Raw genomic sequence first — 19,895 nt, 5'->3', positions numbered from 1 at the left:
TAAAATATATACATTGTATGATACACATCTCCGGTCAAAATACACTTATAAACAAAAAATACACACACCGTCACACATATCCTAAAAAATACACACAATGCACACCTTACACACAAAGTAGACATAATGCAAACACTCCACACTACTTGCACACAGTACACGCTATATAATACACATAAATTGCATAAAATCACACTATTCAAAATATTAACAAACACTATACACATCCCCGATCAAAATACGCAAAATGCACAAAATGCACACTACTTACATTACACACAACACACACTATACACACCGCCGGTCAAAATACATATTTTATATAAAATACACGCATTAATACTCTTAACACACAATAATACATTTACCACAAAATACACACAATGCACACATTACACACACAAAGTAGACTTTATCGACACACTCCACGCTACTTACATTACATAGAATATATATTATACAAAATACATACATTGTATAAAATACACACACTATACAGAATTTAAAAACACACACTATAAACAAATAAATAGAAAATACACAAACTTACCACAAAAAACACACATTACATATATTGCACATAATACACACGTTACTGAAAATATAAACACACACTATACACAAAGCATGCATAATACATGCACAAAATATATTCACTACACACAATACCCGTAACACACTATAATATTCATATACGAGAACTACATATGTAGCTCTATAAACACACTATATAAAACATAAATGCACTAAAATCATACACACAAAATACAAACTGTATTGAAAATACACACTACACAAAATACACAATTTCCACATATACACACACATCCCAAACAATGCATACTTTATACACAAAGTACACACAATCCACATACTCCAAACTTCGTACATTGCAAAAATACAAATTAATCAAAATACATACAATGCATAAAATAGACACACTACACACATCTCTGGTCAAAATACAAACACACTTCACGGCATACATTGAACACAATACACTTAATAAAAAATACACACATTTGCGCTACACATATACACTATCCACAAATATATACAATACACACACCGCACACCCTATGCAAGCACACTATACACAAAAAGATACACATAGGAAAAATAAACTATACACAGTACATACATTGCACACAATACGAACTGTATTCAAAACATACACCGTGTGCAGAGACTCAATATATAAAGAATACACACTATACACGCACCATACACACACTATCCATGTAATATCCGATTTTTTTGTTTCTTTTAATTAAGGTTTGAATTTGTGAATATCTTGTTTAGGATATGGTTGGTAAGTCTTAATTGTTTTATATTATTTTTGTATGTGATCATTTAGATTTTTTTTTATGATTAATTGAAAAACAAAATAAAATCCTAATTAATAAATTAAATCTCTCTCTCTCCCTCTCTCTCTCGGTTTCTCTCCCTCTCCCCACTACTTTCTCAACCTCTCCCCACTCCCACATAACCGATACACTTTCTCCCTTCCAATCTCTCCCCCACATCGGCTTCTCTCTTTTCTCTCTCGCAATCGTTCTCATCATCACGGTAAGGTCTCCCTCTTTCTCCCCCTCGGTTCTCACCTTTTTCCTTTCACTCCCTCTCATCGATTTCTTGGTTCATCAAGGTGTTATTCTCTCTCGTTGTGAATCGGAGTCGGAAGAGGAAGTAAAGCGTTTGAACTACGTTTGAACTATCCGGGAAAGGTAACCCAAGACCCTAACTCATGATAATTTCGAAAACACATGCATTTAGGACGTTTTGAATGTTTTAGATGCTGAATAGGCTTTGTGATTATGTGTTTATGTTGAGTATGTTTTCGGTGGTGACTGACAGTGGGTTCCGACCCCTTTTTGACTGATCAAACGATCTCCTTTTGGTACGAAATTTTAACTGTTTAAACTTGGGTGTGTCTTCTGTGTGGTGTGTAAATTTCAGCTTCATTGGACGTCGGATGATTTTATAATGATTTTTGTAAGTAAACTGCGCAGTTCTGCGAGATGTACGTTTCTGGGTGATGTGTTTTTGTGCAATGGGTGTGAATCTGGGTGTTTTGATATTATGATGTATGTGGGTGTGTTTGGCCAAGGGATGGCTCGGAGGAATCAGTGTTTGGTTCGAGTGTTTTGTGTGTGTTGGCCGAGAGTTTTAGGGTTTGGCCTAGGGTGGTGTTGTGGAGAGTTTTGGAGGGTTGATCTCTTGTTTTCGGGTGTGTTTTGGGATGTAGAATGTGTGTTGTGAATGTCGTATAAGGTTTGAGAATCGTTGGTTGGGGGAAAACTGGTGTGCACTTGATCGGGCCAGCGGCCGAGACGCCGAGCCAGTGCCGAGAGAGGTGCCGAGACGGGCGCCGAGCCAGATGCCGAGCCAGATGCCGAGACAGGTGCCGAGCCAGTGCCGAGAGAGGTGCCGAGACAGACGCCGAGCCAGATGCCGAGAGAGGTGCCGAGACGGACGCCGAGCCAGATGCCGAGCCAGATGCCGAGACAGGTGCCGAGCCAATGCCGAGAGAGGTGCCGAGACGGGCACCGAGCCAGATGCCGAGCCAGATGCCGAGACAGGTGCCGAGCCAGTGCCGAGAGAGGTGCCGAGACGGGCGCCGAGCCAGACGCCGAGCCAGACGCCGAGCCAGATGCCGAGCCAGGTGCCGAGCCAGGTGCCGAGCCAGACGCCGAGACATGTGCCGAGCCAGGCGGCCGAGACGGTCGGCCGAGGTGCCGAGCCAGGCTGCCGAGACGGTCAGCCGAGGTGCCGAGCCAGGCGGCCGAGACGGTCGGCCGAGGTGCCGAGCTAGGCGGCCGAGACGGTCGGCCGAGGTGCCGAGCCAGGCCGAGACACCGAGCCTTTTCCGAACCTTTTCCGAGCCATGTGAGCCGTTTGCACAAGGAGGGTATACCGGGAGTACGGGTGTTTCGGGTGTGTGTCGTGTGCGCGTCGTGGGTGCGTGGTATGCGTGTCGGGTGCGTGCGTGGTGTGTTTCGGACGTGTGTTTTTGTGTGATTGACTTATAAGATGTTGTTAAGTGTGTGTACGTGTAATGTGCTAGTTGTTGAAGTCATCCACGTAGGAATCATGCATTGTCGTTTAAACCTCGTCTTTCCTGACTCTAATTGATATTTATTTATCTTTCAAAAGGGTGATCTTTTACGAGGAAATTGTGGTTGAAGAAGGGAACTATTTAAAAGCTAAGCAATTGAGGTGGACTTTTCTACCCTACTATTTTGTGGGTTATCTTTAATACGAACGTTGTTCCGGAAATGTTTACGGAGATGAACTGTTTGTCTTGCCAACTGTTTTGTTTTGAAACCTATCTGAAGTGGTTTACCACATATGTTTAATCGAATTCGGGTCTGTTGGGCTGCGAACCCTCAGGCTAGTGTACACGAGATCGGGAGCCATCTGAGAGCAAGTTGGCCGGTCTAGTTGACCTGGGGTGTGGCCACGCCCCTTGTCACCCGTTGGATCAGATAGTGTATGATGGTGGGAATAAGGGTGGCAATATCTGAAAATGACTGCGCAGTCGAATTTATGAAATATGTTTTAGTGTACTTGGGTTATTTTCTTTACACTTAAAACCCCAAGGTTACACTGTTATGGCATGACAAACTATGATTTTGGCGTGTGTCCACTGAGTGCAATAAGTACTCAGCCCTGCATGTTGTTTTCTTAATGTGCAGGTTGAGCGACGATGGGGTTGACGGATGTTGAGCAATTAAAGTCAAAATTGTGTTTTTACTTTGCCTTTTGGATGGTGTCGTGTCGTCATACCCGGCATTATCTATCTCTTGGTCTGTTCCGCTGCTTTGTAATCCGATACAATGTTTTCATTTAAACTCTGTTTACTTTAACTTTAGAAATGTCGCTACAGTACTTTGTTTTGAAGTGAACTTCCTCTAATTAAACGTTTCGGGTCAAGTATTCTTGTTCTCCCCTTTCTTCCCCGCTTCTTTATTCCTCCCCTAGTCGCGGTCCACCGTACTTCCTATCCTTAGGAAATGCGGGCGTGACAGAGTGGTATCAGAGCCAGGTTTTCTTTCTGCTCTGGATCCAAGAGTCTTTTTCTGTTTTGAGTAAGTTTTCAAAAGTGTCATTGGCTCAACATCCGACTCATCGCACTCAACCTGAAATGAGGTAATGAAAATTTTGAATTTTTGGAAAGTATATGGAAGTGGAGGAAATTGTGATTTTGGGTTTTGAAAATGATTTTTGGAAAGTTTAAGTAAATATTGATGCATGTGGAAGGGTACAAAGTGATGTGAAAAGTTGGAAATTATTTGAGTTACAAACTGTTATGGTATGTCATGAACTGTTAGTGTGTGTCGAGTGTACATGAAAGCATGTGGCTGATGTGTGATGCTATGATGACGTGAATGTTGATGTGAGCTTTTACGTGTGAATGTGTTGGCCTTTTGAATGTTTGAACTTAGACGTGAGAGGTTTCACTAGTGCTTCTTGGACCTATAGTAGATAAGGACTTATGGCCTTTGAACACCAGCGGGCTTGGAATTAGAACAGTGATACGTCTGCATACACATATCTCTCCCTTCTTCGGTTATGCACCCTGTTTTTATATGCGAGGCGATTGTTTCTGTTTTTCTATAGATGGCGCGTATGTTCCGAACCCCGCGACGGAGTGATCGTGATAGACTTAGGGCACAGAGGGTGCTCAGAGAGTATAGAGTGTATCGAAAGAAGGATCACATACCGTTGATTGAGTTCGTAGCGCACTTCGACACCCTCTGGAGGGCAGCTCAGGAGTTCGGAGTGACAGAGCTTGACGGCATTGAGAAGCTAATAGAATTGCTCCCTGACAGCTGGAAGGAGTGGGCTGAAAGAACGGCGAGGAGGTACACGTGGCATGAGCCCGTTACCGATGACATGGTGGGCAACATGGCCGGCTTTCGGAAGGCCGTGTATTGTGCACTGGTAGACTCTCGAGAGGAGCAGCCCCCACGGGATGTGCAAGAGAGGATCGTGTATCAGGACAAGTACGTGAGTATGTACGAGGATGAGCAAGGGTTTGAAGATGACTATGAGGAGGAACCCGAGGAGGCTCCGCAAGGGAACCCCGAGGAGGACGATGACGAAGACCCGGAGGAAGGGCCTATGGATGAGGATGATCGAGTCGTAGTCTAGAAATAGAATAGTTGATGTCTTTTTAGTTTTGTTTTTAGTACGATCTGCTCTTGGGAAACAACGTTTGACCTCCTTTCTTTTAATGAGAATTTGATTTTGATATATATCCTATGTGTTGCATCTTACTACATGAAGATTATGAGAAAATTTTGAGAAAGTGGTAATTTTGGATGAGAATTGTAGTAACACTTTTTGGATTTTGAATCAGAATGCCGCCAAGACGTGAACGCCGCCCACAACAAGGACCCAACGCTGAGGCACCACCTCCACCACCACCTCCACCACCACCTCCACCCCCGCCTCAGCAAGAAAGATTCATAGTTACGTTCTCCAGGCAGAAACCCCCTAAATTCGATGGACAGGGAGATCCCTCAAAAGCCGAAGAGTGGATACGCGGCCTCGAGCGTATTTTCAGGGTCATGGAGTGCACAGATAGGGAGCGCATTGCTTGCGCCACCTTTCAACTATCAGGTGCTGCCGATTACTGGTGGGAGACTCGGCAAAGAACTATGAATCCTGCACGTTTGGAAGCGTTAACATGGGAGGAGTTTAAAATGGAGATTGATAACAAGTATGTCCCAAAGACGTACAGACGGGCCAAGGTGGTAGAATTCCACACGCTGAGCCAAGGCCGAATGACTGTAACTGAGTACGACCGAGCCCTCGCGCAGATGGCACGATATGCGCCCGAGTTGATGGACACCGATGAGAAATGGGCGGTGAAGTTCCGGGCCGGGCTCAAGGATGAGATAAAGGCCGCATTGGCTTGTCGAGGAGAACTCTCCTACTCGGAGATCTTGACTTGTGCACTGGACGTGGAAGACGCACTCCCTAAACCAAAAGTGGTGGCGACAACAAACGCGACACCCCTACAAGCTCAGTCAGGTCATCAAGAGAAGAGGAGGTGGGATGGTGATCACACTCAGTATGGTGGCAAGAAGCCACAACACATGAAGAACCCACCCTACAATGGCGGGAGACAAAATACCTATCACCCGAGGGCAAGCTTTCCGCCGAGGAACCCTCAATGTGGAAGATGCTTCAAGTACCACACCGGAGAGTGTCGAGACCCTAGATGCTTCAGCTGTGGTGGAAGTGGCCATTACTTCCGAAGTTGCCCAAATAAGAACATGGGAACGGGGACGAGACAGAACCAGTTAGGCTTCCGTCCACAATCTCAGGCACTACCTGCACCTCAACCGCAACAACGCCGCCAAGGACTGCCGTCGCAAGCAAGAGCCTACGCCTTGAAGGGGAAACAGCCGGCAAACGGGAAAGAAACCTTTGGGCAAGGAAACTTGGCAGGTATGGGCACACTTCTCAACATGCCTATAGTTGTCTTGTTTGATACGGGTGCATCGCATTCCTTTATATCAACTTCTTGTGTGGATACATTAGGATTACCTACTGTTAAGACCGAACCCACTATGAGTGTGACCTCACCGGTAGGCGGGACTATAGATATATCCCGATCTTGTGCGTGTGTGAACTTTGGAATAGGTGAACTCAGTTTGTTGGCTCATAATTTACAAGTAATGACGATGGGTAGCGTAGACATAATCTTGGGTATGGATTGGTTAGCGGAGAACCACGTTACCCTTCATTGTAGAGAAAGGGAAATTTCGTTTGAAACCCCAGGAAAAGAGCCGACGAGGTTTTACGGAATCTCAATGAGCCGACGCAAGTCCATTGTCTCCGCGCTGCAAGCCTCTACAATGATGAGGAAGGGATGTCCAGCGTACCTTGTTTATTTGAATGGGGAGGAGAAGAAAGACAGGAAGATAGAAGATGTGGCGATAGTGAGTGAATATCCCGATGTCTTCCCCGATGCATTGCCGGGACCCCCACCCGACAGGCAAGTAGAATTCACGATCGATCTGGAGCCCGGATCGGCACCAATATCCAAGGCACCCTATAGGATGGCGCCAAAAGAGTTGGAAGAGCTTAAGGTGCAACTACAAGAGCTACTGGAATTGGGATTCATTAGACCTAGCGTGTCGCCATGGGGAGCACCAGTGTTGTTTGTGAAGAAGAAGGATGGAACGATAAGGATGTGCATCGACTATCGAGAGCTAAACAAACTGACGCTGAAGAACAAGTATCCACTACCAAGGATAGACGACTTGTTTGACCAACTTCGAGGGGCAGGAGTCTTCTCTAAGATGGACTTGAGGTCTGGGTACCATCAGCTGAGGGTTCGGCGAGAAGATGTACCCAAGACGGCTTTTCGAACAAGATATGGTCACTATGAGTTCGTTGTGATGCCTTTTGGACTGACGAACGCCCCGGCAGTGTTCATGGACCTTATGAACCGCGTGTTCCAACCGTATTTGGATCGGTTTGTCCTAGTTTTCATCGATGATGTGCTTGTTTACTCAAAGAACGTGGAGGAGCACAAAGCGCACTTGAGAACCGTCCTAGCAACCCTAAGGGACGAGAAACTATATGCCAAGTTCAGTAAATGCGAGTTTTGGCTCAAGGAAGTGAATTTTCTTGGACATGTAGTAACTTCAGATGGAATTAACTTCAGATGGAATTCGTGTAGACCCGGCCAAGGTGGAAGCTGTACAGGAATGGAAGTCACCTTCTACACAAAATGAAATTCGAAGCTTTTTAGGACTGGCGGGCTATTATCGAAGGTTCATTGAGGGATTCTCGAAGATAGCAAGGCCAATGACTCAACAACTGAAAAAGGGAGTCAAGATGAATTGGACACCGGAGTGTGAGGCGAGCTTTCAGTTGTTGAAGGAGAAATTGACCACCGCACCAATTCTAGCTGTGCCGGAGTCAGAGACTGACTATGCGGTGTATACAGATGCGTCGAAGGTGGGACTTGGATGTGTGCTTATGCAGAAGGGGAAAGTGATTGCATATGCATCGAGACAATTGAAGCCCCATGAGCTGAACTATCCGACACATGACTTAGAACTGGCAGCCGTGGTACATGCACTGAAGATCTGGAGACATCATCTCTATGGAGTCCGTTGTGAGATATACACGGACCATAAGAGTCTAAAGTACTTCTTTGAGCAAAAGGAGTTGAACATGCGCCAGCGTAGGTGGCTCGAGTTGGTGAAGGACTACGATTGTGGTATAAATTACCATCCGGGAAAAGCAAACGTAGTGGCCGATGCTCTTAGTAGGAAGTCGCAATCTCAGCTGGCCACCTTTCTTACTATCGAGGAGAGTTTAATCCAAGAGTTCAGTAAGATGCAGTTGGAAGTAGTGAGAATGCCCGAGACTGTGGAAGGAATAATAGCCACGTTGGTGATGGAACCCGACTTAAGAGCCAGAATTGTGGAAGCTCAACGGCGGGATACGTTACTAGAAAAGATTCGCTCAGAAGTGAGGGCGGGTGAACTCGGAAACTTTCACGAGGCAGCGGATAATGGTCTCACATACAAGGGAAGGTTGTGTGTGCCTAAGGATGAAGGCCTGAGGATCGAAATCATGAGAGAAGCACATGAAACCCCATACGCTGCACACCCAGGAAGCACCAAGATGTATCAAGACTTGAAGAGGCAATTTTGGTGGAACGGTATGAAAAAGCATGTTGCAGCTTTTGTGGAGAGATGCCTAGCATGTCAACAAGTAAAGGCGCTACACCAACGGCCCTATGGGAGATTGCAACCCCTCGAGATTCCGGAATGGAAGTGGGAACATATTGCAATGGACTTTGTGACAGGACTGCCAAAATCCCAGCGAGGAAACACTGTGATTTGGGTGATTATAGATCGCCTCACCAAATCTGCTCATTTTGTACCGGTTCGTGCTACCTATGGATCCAACCAGTTGGCTAAGATATATGTGCGGGAGGTTATACGTCTGCATGGAGTACCAGCGACAATTACATCCGATCGCGATGCCAAATTTACTTCTAGGTTTTGGACGAGCCTGCAGCGCGAGTTGGGGACTAAATTGAATTTTAGTACTGCCTTCCACCCACAAACCGACGGGCAGTCAGAGAGAACGATTAAAGCCTTAGAGGATATGCTGCGGGCCGTGGTGCTAGATCGAGGCTGGGGTTGGGAAGAAGTATTGCCATTAGTTGAGTTCGCTTACAATAATAGTTACCAAGCGACTATCAAGATGGCTCCATATGAGGCATTGTATGGAAAGAAGTGTAGATCGCCACTTTATTGGGATGAAGTGGGTGAGAGAAGAATGCTCGGACCAGACTCTGTAGAAGAGATGATAGAGATTGTCCGACAAATCCGTGGGAGGATCAAGGAGGCACAGGATCGACAGAAATCATATGCGGATGTTCGAAGGACCGATTTACAATTCGAGGTCGGAGAAAAGGTCTTTCTGAAAGTTTCCCCTTCTAAGGGAATAACTCGTTTTGGAGTGAAAGGAAAGCTGAGACCCCGATTTATCGGTCCGTACGAGATTTTGGATAGAGTCGGCGCGGTAGCATACAGATTGGCCCTACCACCAAACTTTGGAAATGTGCACAACGTCTTCCATGTGTCACAATTGAGGAAGTACGTGTTTGACCCCACACACATAGTTCACCAAGAAGAGATGATGGTCCTAAATCCCGATCTAAGCTATGAGGAGAAGCCCGAGGCCATTTTGGATCGAAGGGTGCAAGAATTGAGGAATAAGTCAATCGTTTCGGTGAAAGTACGATGGAGGAATCATGGAGTCGAGGAAGCAACGTGGGAATTAGAGGATAAGATGAAAGATAAGTACCCAGGTTTGTTTGAGTGATCTAGGAAAATTTCGGGACGAAATTTTATTAAGGTGGGGGGATTGTAATATCCGATTTTTTTGTTTCTTTTAATTAAGGTTTGAATTTGTGAATATCTTGTTTAGGATATGGTTCGTAAGTCTTAATTGTTTTATATTATTTTTGTATGTGATCATTTAGATTTTTTTTATGATTAATTGAAAAACAAAATAAAATCCTAATTAATAAATTAAATCTCTCTCTCTCTCCCTCTCTCTCTCGGTTTCTCTCCCTCTCCCCACTACTTTCTCAACCTCTCCCCACTCCCACATAACCGATACACTTTCTCCCTTCCAATCTCTCCCCCACATCGGCTTCTCTCTTTTCTCTCTCGCAATCGTTCTCATCATCACGGTAAGGTCTCCCTCTTTCTCCCCCTCGGTTCTCACCTTTTTCCTTTCACTCCCTCTCATCGATTTCTTGGTTCATCAAGGTGTTATTCTCTCTCGTTGTGAATCGGAGTCGGAAGAGGAAGTAAAGCGTTTGAACTACGTTTGAACTATCCGGGAAAGGTAACCCAAGACCCTAACTCATGATAATTTCGAAAACACATGCATTTAGGACGTTTTGAATGTTTTAGATGCTGAATAGGCTTTGTGATTATGTGTTTATGTTGAGTATGTTTTCGGTGGTGACTGACAGTGGGTTCCGACCCCTTTTTGACTGATCAAACGATCTCCTTTTGGTATGAAATTTTAACTGTTTAAACTTGGGTGTGTCTTCTGTGTGGTGTGTAAATTTCAGCTTCATTGGACGTCGGATGATTTTATAATGATTTTTGTAAGTAAACTGCGCAGTTCTGCGAGATGTACGTTTCTGGGTGATGTGTTTTTGTGCAATGGGTGTGAATCTGGGTGTTTTGATATTATGATGTATGTGGGTGTGTTTGGCCAAGGGATGGCTCGGAGGAATCAGTGTTTGGTTCGAGTGTTTTGTGTGTGTTGGCCGAGAGTTTTAGGGTTTGGCCTAGGGTGGTGTTGTGGAGAGTTTTGGAGGGTTGATCTCTTGTTTTCGGGTGTGTTTTGGGATGTAGAATGTGTGTTGTGAATGTCGTATAAGGTTTGAGAATCGTTGGTTGGGGGAAAACTGGTGTGCACTTGATCGGGCCAGCGGCCGAGACGCCGAGCCAGTGCCGAGAGAGGTGCCGAGACGGGCGCCGAGCCAGATGCCGAGCCAGATGCCGAGACAGGTGCCGAGCCAGTGCCGAGAGAGGTGCCGAGACAGACGCCGAGCCAGATGCCGAGAGAGGTGCCGAGACGGACGCCGAGCCAGATGCCGAGACAGGTGCCGAGCCAGTGCCGAGAGAGGTGCCGAGACGGGCGCCGAGCCAGATGCCGAGCCAGATGCCGAGACAGGTGCCGAGCCAGTGCCGAGAGAGGTGCCGAGACGGGCGCCAAGCCAGACGCCGAGCCAGATGCCGAGCCAGGGCCGAGCCAGACGCCGAGACATGTGCCGAGCCAGGCGGCCGAGACGGTCGGCCGAGGTGCCGAGCCAGGCTGCCGAGACGGTCGGCCGAGGTGCCGAGCCAGGCGGCCGAGACGGTCGGCCGAGGTGCCGAGCCAGGCGGCCGAGACGGTCGGCCGAGGTGCCGAGCCAGGCCGAGACACCGAGCCTTTTCCGAACCTTTTCCGAGCCATGTGAGCCGTTTGCACAAGGAGGGTACACCGGGAGTACGGGTGTTTCGGGTGTGTGTCGTGTGCGCGTCGTGGGTGCGTGGTATACGTGTCGGGTGCGTGCGTGGTGTGTTTCGGACGTGTGTTTTTGTGTGATTGACTTATAAGATGTTGTTAAGTGTGTGTACGTGTAATGTGCTAGTTGTTGAAGTCATCCACGTAGGAATCATGCATTGTCGTTTAAACCTCGTCTTTCCTGACTCTAATTGATATTTATTTATCTTTCAAAAGGGTGATCTTTTACGAGGAAATTGTGGTTGAAGAAGGAAACTATTTAAAAGCTAAGCAATTGAGGTGGGCTTTTCTACCCTACTATTTTGTGGGTTATCTTTAATACGGACGTTGTTCCGGAAATGTTTATGGAGATGAACTGTTTGTCTTGCCAACTGTTTTGTTTTGAAACCTATCTGAAGTGGTTTACCACATATGTTTAATCGAATTCGGGTCTGTTGGGCTGCGAACCCTCAGGCTAGTGTACACGAGATCGGGAGCCATCTGAGAGCAAGTTGGCCGGTCTAGTTGACCTGGGGTGTGGCCACGCCCCTTGTCACCCGTTGGATCAGATAGTGTATGATGGTGGGAATAAGGGTGGCAATATCTGAAAATGACTGCGCAGTCGAATTTATGAAATATGCTTTAGTGTACTTGGGTTATTTTCTTTACACTTAAAACCCCAAGGTTACACTGTTATGGCATGACAAACTATGATTTTGGCGTGTGTCCACTGAGTGCAATAAGTACTCAGCCCTGCATGTTGTTTTCTTAATGTGCAGGTTGAGCGACGATGGGAATGACAGATGTTGAGCAATTAAAGTCAAAATTGTGTTTTTACTTTGCCTTTTGGATGGTGTCGTGTCGTCATACCCGGCATTATCTATCTCTTGGTCTGTTCCGCTGCTTTGTAATCCGATACAATGTTTTCATTTAAACTCTGTTTACTTTAACTTTAGAAATGTCGCTACAGTACTTTGTTTTGAAGTGAACTTCCTCTAATTAAACGTTTCGGGTCAAGTATTCTTGTGCATTTTGTATTTAGTGTGGTGGTGCATGGATTGTCACGCCCGCATTTCCTAAGGATAGGAAGTACGGTGGACCGCGACTAGGGGAGGAATAAAGAAGCGGGGAAGAAAGGGGAGAACAAGAATACACACAATGCACACTTTACACACAATACACACTATAAAATACATACATTGTATGATACACATCTCCGGTCAAAATACACTTATAAACAAAAAAAACACACACCGTCACACATGTCCCAAAAAATACACACAATGCACACCTTACACACAAAGTAGACATAATGCACACACTCCACACTACTCGCACACAGTACACGCTATATAATATACATAAATTGCATAAAATCACACTATTCAAAATATTAACAACACTATACACATCCCCGATCAAAATACGCAAAATGCACAAAATGCACACTACTTACATTACACCAACATACACTATACAAAATACACATAGACACTTCCCACACATAAACACACACTATACACATCTCCAGTCAAAAATACACACACTAATAATAAAATAAATAGATTAAACACAAAATACACAATTCAGACACAGACACACTCCACGGCATACATTGAACACAATACACTTAATAAAAAAATACACACATATGCGCTACACATATACACTATCCACAAATATATACAATACACACACCGCACACCCTATACAATCACACTATACACAAAAAGATACACATAGGGAAAATAAACTATACACAGTACATACATTGCACACAATACGAACTGTATTCAAAATATACATTGTAGAGACTCAATATATAAAGAATACAAACTATACACGCACCATACACACATTATACACGCACCACCACACTAAATACAAAATGCACACACTTAACACATAGACACTCTGCCCACAAAAAAAATAGAAACACAAACTTACCACAAAATACACACAACGCACACTTTACACACAATACACACTATATAAAATACATACATTGTATCTTCGGTCAAAATACACTTATAAACAAAAAATACACACACCGTCACACATATCCCAAAAAAATACACACAATGCACACCTTACACACAAAGTAGACATAATGCACACTCCACACTACTTGCACACATTACACGCTACATAAAATACATAAATTGGATAAAATCACACTATTCAAAATATTAACAAACACTATACACATCCCCGATCAAAATACGCAAAATGCACACTACTTACATTACACACAACATACACTTTACAAAATACACACACTATATAGAACATAAACACACACTATACACACCTCCGGTCAAAATACATATTATATACAAAATACACGCATTAATACTCTTAACACCCAATAATACACTTACCACAAAATACACACAATGCACACATTACACACACAAAGTAGATTTTATCGACACACTCCACGCTACTTACATTACATAGAATATATATTATACAAAATACATACATTGTATAAAATACACACACTATACAGAATTTAAAAACACACACTATACACAACTAAATAGAAAATACACAAACTTACCACAAAAAACACACATTGCATATATTGGACATAATACACACGTTACTGAAAATATAAACACACACTGTACATAAAGCACACATAATACATGCACAAAATATATTCACTACACACAATACCCGTAACGCACTATAATATTCATACACGAGAACTACATATGTAGCACTATAAGCACACTATATAAAACATAAAACCACTAAAATCATACACACAAAATACAAATTGTATTGAAAATACACACTACACAAAATACACAATTTCCACACATACACACACATCCCAAACAATGCATACTTTATACACAAAGTACACACAATCCACATGCTCCAAACTTCGTACATTGCAAAAATACAAATTAATCAAAATACATACATTGCATAAAATAGACACACTATACACATCCCTGGTCAAAATACAAACATTAATAATAAAATACACACATTAACCACGAAAAACAAACATCACAAAAATACATACATTACATAAATACATAAACTATACCAAATATAAATAAACACTATACACATCCCCGATCCAAACACACACTATACACATCTCCAGTAAAAAATACACACTAATAATAAAATACATAGATTAAACACAAAATACACAATTCAGACACAGACACACTCCACGACATACATTGAACACAATACACTTAATAAAAAATACACACATTTGCACTACACATATACACTATCCACAAATATATACAATACACACACCGCACACCCTATACAAGCACACTATACACAAAAATATACACATAGGGAAAATAAACTATACACAGTACATACATTGCACACAATACGAACTGTATTCAAAATATACATTGTAGAGACTCAATATATAAAGAATACACACTATAGCACCATACACACACTATACACGCACCACCACACTAAACACAGAGACACACTGCCCACAAAAAAAATAGAAACACACACTTACCACAAAATACACACAATGCACACTTTACACACAATACACACTATAAAATACATACAAATACACATCTCCGGTCAAAATACACTTATAAACAAAAAATACACACACCGTCACACATATCCTAAAAAATACACACAATGCACACCTTACACACAAAGTAGACATAATGCACACACTCCATACTACTTGCACACAGTACACGCTATATAATATACATAAATTGCATAAAATCACACTATTTAAAATATTAACAAACACTATACACATCCCCGATCAAAATACGCAAAATGCATAAAATGCACACTACTTACATTACACATAACATACACTATACAAAATACACACACTATATAGAACATAAACACACACTATACACACCTCCGGTCAATATACATATTATATATAAAATACACGCATTAATACTCTTAACACAATAATACACTTACCACAAAATACATACAATGCACACATTACACACACAAAGTAGACTTTATCGACACACTCCATTATACTTACATTACATAGAATATATATTATACAAAATACATACATTGTATAAAACACACACTATACGCAAAGCATGCATAATACATGCACAAAATATATTCACTACACACAATACCCGTAACACACTATAATATTCATATACGAGAACTACATATGTAGCACTATAAACACACTATATAAAACATAAATGCACTAAAATCATACACACAAAATACAAACTGTATTGAAAATACACACTACACAAAATACACAATTTCCACACATACACACACATCCCAAACAATGCATACTTTATACACAGTACACACAATCCACATACTCCAAACTTCGTACATTGCAAAAATACAAATTAATCAAAATACATACATTGCATAAAATAGACACACTATACACATCTCCAGTGAAAAATACACACTAATAATAAAATATATAGATTAAATACAAAATACACAATTCTCACACACACACACTCCACAGCACATTGAACACAATACACTTAATAAAAATACATACATTGCATAATATACATAAGCTATACCAAATATATATAAATACTATACACATCCTTGATCTAAATACACACATTATAAATAAATTACATACATTAAACAAAAAATACACATAGACACACTAATAATAAAATACACAAATTAAATACAAAACACACCATTGACACATACACACAAATTAAATACAAAATACAAACATATATATACAAATTACACATACACACTCATACACACAAACTAATCACAAAATACAAACATTAATAATAAAATACACACATTAAACACAAAATACACACACTTCACAATCTATACAAAATATAAATACACAATATACACATCCTCAATCAAAATACAAACATTAATAATAAAATACACACTTCCACACACATACACACAAATGCACAATTTATACACAAAGTACATATAATCTACACAATACACACTATTCAAAATACATACATTGCATAAAATACACATACTATACACATCCCTAGTCAAAATACACACATTAAACGAAAAATACACACTTCACACACATACACACAATGCACAGTTTATACACACTATACAAAATACATACATTGCATAAAATACACAATATACAAAATATAAACAAATATATATAAAGAACACACAGTATACACTAAACATAAAATACACACTTAATAAATAAAATACATACATTAAACACAATATAAACATACTACATACACAGAATAAACACACTTCCCACAAAATAAACATAATGCACACTTTATACACACAATCCACACACTCCACACTACATACATTGCACACAACACAACTAATCAAAATACATACATTGCATAAAATACACACTATATACAAAATATAAAAACAGACACTATACACATCCCCGGACAAAATACACACATTAAACACAAATTACACACACTTACCACAAAATACACACAATGCATACTTCATAGGAAAAATACAAATAATCCACAAAATCCACACTACAAACGCACACAATACACACTATACAAAATACAAACATTGCGCTACACACCTATCCACAAATATATATACAATGCACACACCACACATCCTATTCAAGCACAATATAAACAAAAATTATGCACACGTAGGCAAATTTATTATACACAAAATACAAACACTGCACACATACACACAACAAAAAAAAATACACTGCTTACATTGCACAAAATATAAATACACACTATACACAATACACATACTATACACAAAACAAATGAAATAAATACACTATACATACCATACACATAAAATACATGCACTGCACATAGTACGATGTACACACGGTAAACTATAAAGCACATAGCACGATGTACACACAATACACTATAAACAAATACAGGTTATACACGCTATAAACAATACACGTTACACACATTATATGAAAAAATAACAAAATGAAAAAAAATACATGCATGCATATACACACATTGTAATATTTACACAAAATGCATGCACAACAAACACGCATATACACGAAATCCAGATACTACTCTCGACAACTACATAAAATACGGACAAATTACACACGCATACACAAAACACACTATACAATATACATAAATACATACTAACACAAAATATATGTACCGGATACAAATACACATTACACACAAAACACACTATACAATATACACTACCCCAAAATACAAGACACTATATTACATACTTTACATAAAATAAACACATTAAAAAGACACAAAATACACACATTTAACATACACACACAAAACACAACACACAATTACAAACCACAAACTATAAATGTACTACCCACATTACACACACATTAAAAAAATACACACACAATGCACACACTGCACGCATACACACACGAGCAAAATACATGTAGGCTATACAATACACTACTATGCACATACTACACTATACATATACTCCACACATTATACACAAAATACATACACTCTACATAAAATACATATTGCACACAATACAATATACAAAATACGCACTATTAGCGCACATACACAATACACTCACTATTTCCACAACACACTATACGACATTATACAGATATTATTTATAAAATTAATATACACGCGCTCCACATACACAAAAAAAAAATGACATGCACACATACATAAAATACACATGCAAGTACTGCACACACTACAAACACTACATACTATTATAGTCCTGCCATGTAAAAACGCATGACTTCTTTAGTAATCAATTCACATTGGAAAGAAATATACCTTCAAGACAATTTCTTTAGTTGTTTATCTAGGCTCCATTGCATAATCTGTAATTTAAAAAAGCATAACTTCTTTAGTCAAAAATTCACATTGGAAAGGAATATATCTACAAGAAAAGTTCTTCAGTTGTCTATCCATGGAAACCGGAATGAAGCCATAGTATAAAGCCTCTTATTGACAACCATTTGGTTTTTAATATTAGTTGTTGTACCTGTGACAATACAAAAGTTTGTTGCAAAAGTAATAGATCGTCAGTAAGTATTTAATACAAGTGTGATGGATGTGGAGAGACTTGACTAACTGCATATTCTGATTGTCCTTGTAAAAGGCCTTGAGCATAAGGAAGCTGGTCAGAATATCCTAAGCTAACTCACTTGTCATCCCCGGTCAAAGTTCCGTATGAATGAGGGCTAGGTGTAGCATACTATTATCGTGATTACAAAATCAACCTCCAATAGTACCATTGAATAAAAATAGAAAACTGAAGCAACCAAATAATATAGAATTACCTCAATCTCAAATTTGAGGATCATCTTCAATTTCGGCATTGCATAAATCTCAGCAAGAAACCAAGAATTCCCATTGTCCAAGGGTAAGGAGGCCCATATCCAATACCTGTTCGAACAGGGTTCGATAATCACATTTACAGTCCTAGCCAAAATATCTGTATGGGGTGTTCCAAAGCAAGATGCGAAGGTCATGATCAAAGCAAGATATGTCAAACGTATAAAAATTCAGATAACCTGCTTTGAGAAGTTAAGAATTATGGCATGCATATTTAAAGCAGAGGAGAAGGAAAAGGGGGAGGGGGGTAATGTTTACAAGATTAGACCATACCATATCATTTCTATTACATTTCTAATTCTATCTCCCATATGTGGACCACGAACTACCCCTAATGTTTGATGAGAAGGTCGTTATCAAAGGAAGATAAGTCTGATAGTATGAACACTTCATTACATTAAACGTATGAAACTCTGTGAAGGCTGCTTTGAGAAGGCAAGAACTGTGGCATGCATATTTAAAACAGAGAAGAAGGAAAAGGGGAAGGACGTAATGTTCACAATATTAGATCATATCATACTAAAAGGAAAACATCAGAGTACTTCCACACTCCGTATTTTATTTTTGTATTTATGTTAACGATTTTGCTATTTTTATATAGCAAGCAGGCCATGGGGGGGAGGACAATTTAGACACTAAGAATCACATAGACCAAGGACAGGAATGTTTCTACACTAACTAAAATAATTAACTCTGGAATATACCTCATCCCATCGAATGCCATATGCCAGAGGATTCAGTTTCATCCTTACGAAAAGATGTGTACCCCCGCCAAGCAATTAGAGGAAATAACATCAACCATTTTTCATCACATGGGTATAGCAAGCAATTTTATGGCCATGGACATTCATTAAATAAGAAGACAACTTCCATTCCTAAATAAAGAAACATAAGTTCCAAAAACATGTTTAGTCGATTCAACATAGATTGCAGAGAACCCTTTTTGGAAAACCTACCTTTCAACTCCTCTTCACGTCGTTGTCTATCCAAAGATGGTAGATGTAAAAGAAC

At 40.8% G+C, this 19,895-nt stretch overlaps 1 long non-coding RNA gene across 1 annotated transcript; it reads right to left on the bottom strand.

The window, feature by feature from the left end:
* Positions 1 to 18,861: 18,861 nt before the first annotated feature.
* Positions 18,862 to 19,895, bottom strand: LOC121746549. The gene is made up of 3 exons (XR_006039052.1): positions 19,841 to 19,895; positions 19,589 to 19,759; positions 18,862 to 18,935 (listed from the first exon to the last, which is right to left on the bottom strand). It is a non-coding gene; the product is annotated as an uncharacterized LOC121746549 (long non-coding RNA).

Source organism: Salvia splendens, chromosome 9 (genome assembly GCF_004379255.2).
Source record: "Salvia splendens isolate huo1 chromosome 9, SspV2, whole genome shotgun sequence".
NCBI classification, from domain to species: Eukaryota; Viridiplantae; Streptophyta; class Magnoliopsida; order Lamiales; family Lamiaceae; genus Salvia; species Salvia splendens.
This window is presented reverse-complemented; position numbering and strand designations above follow the sequence as displayed.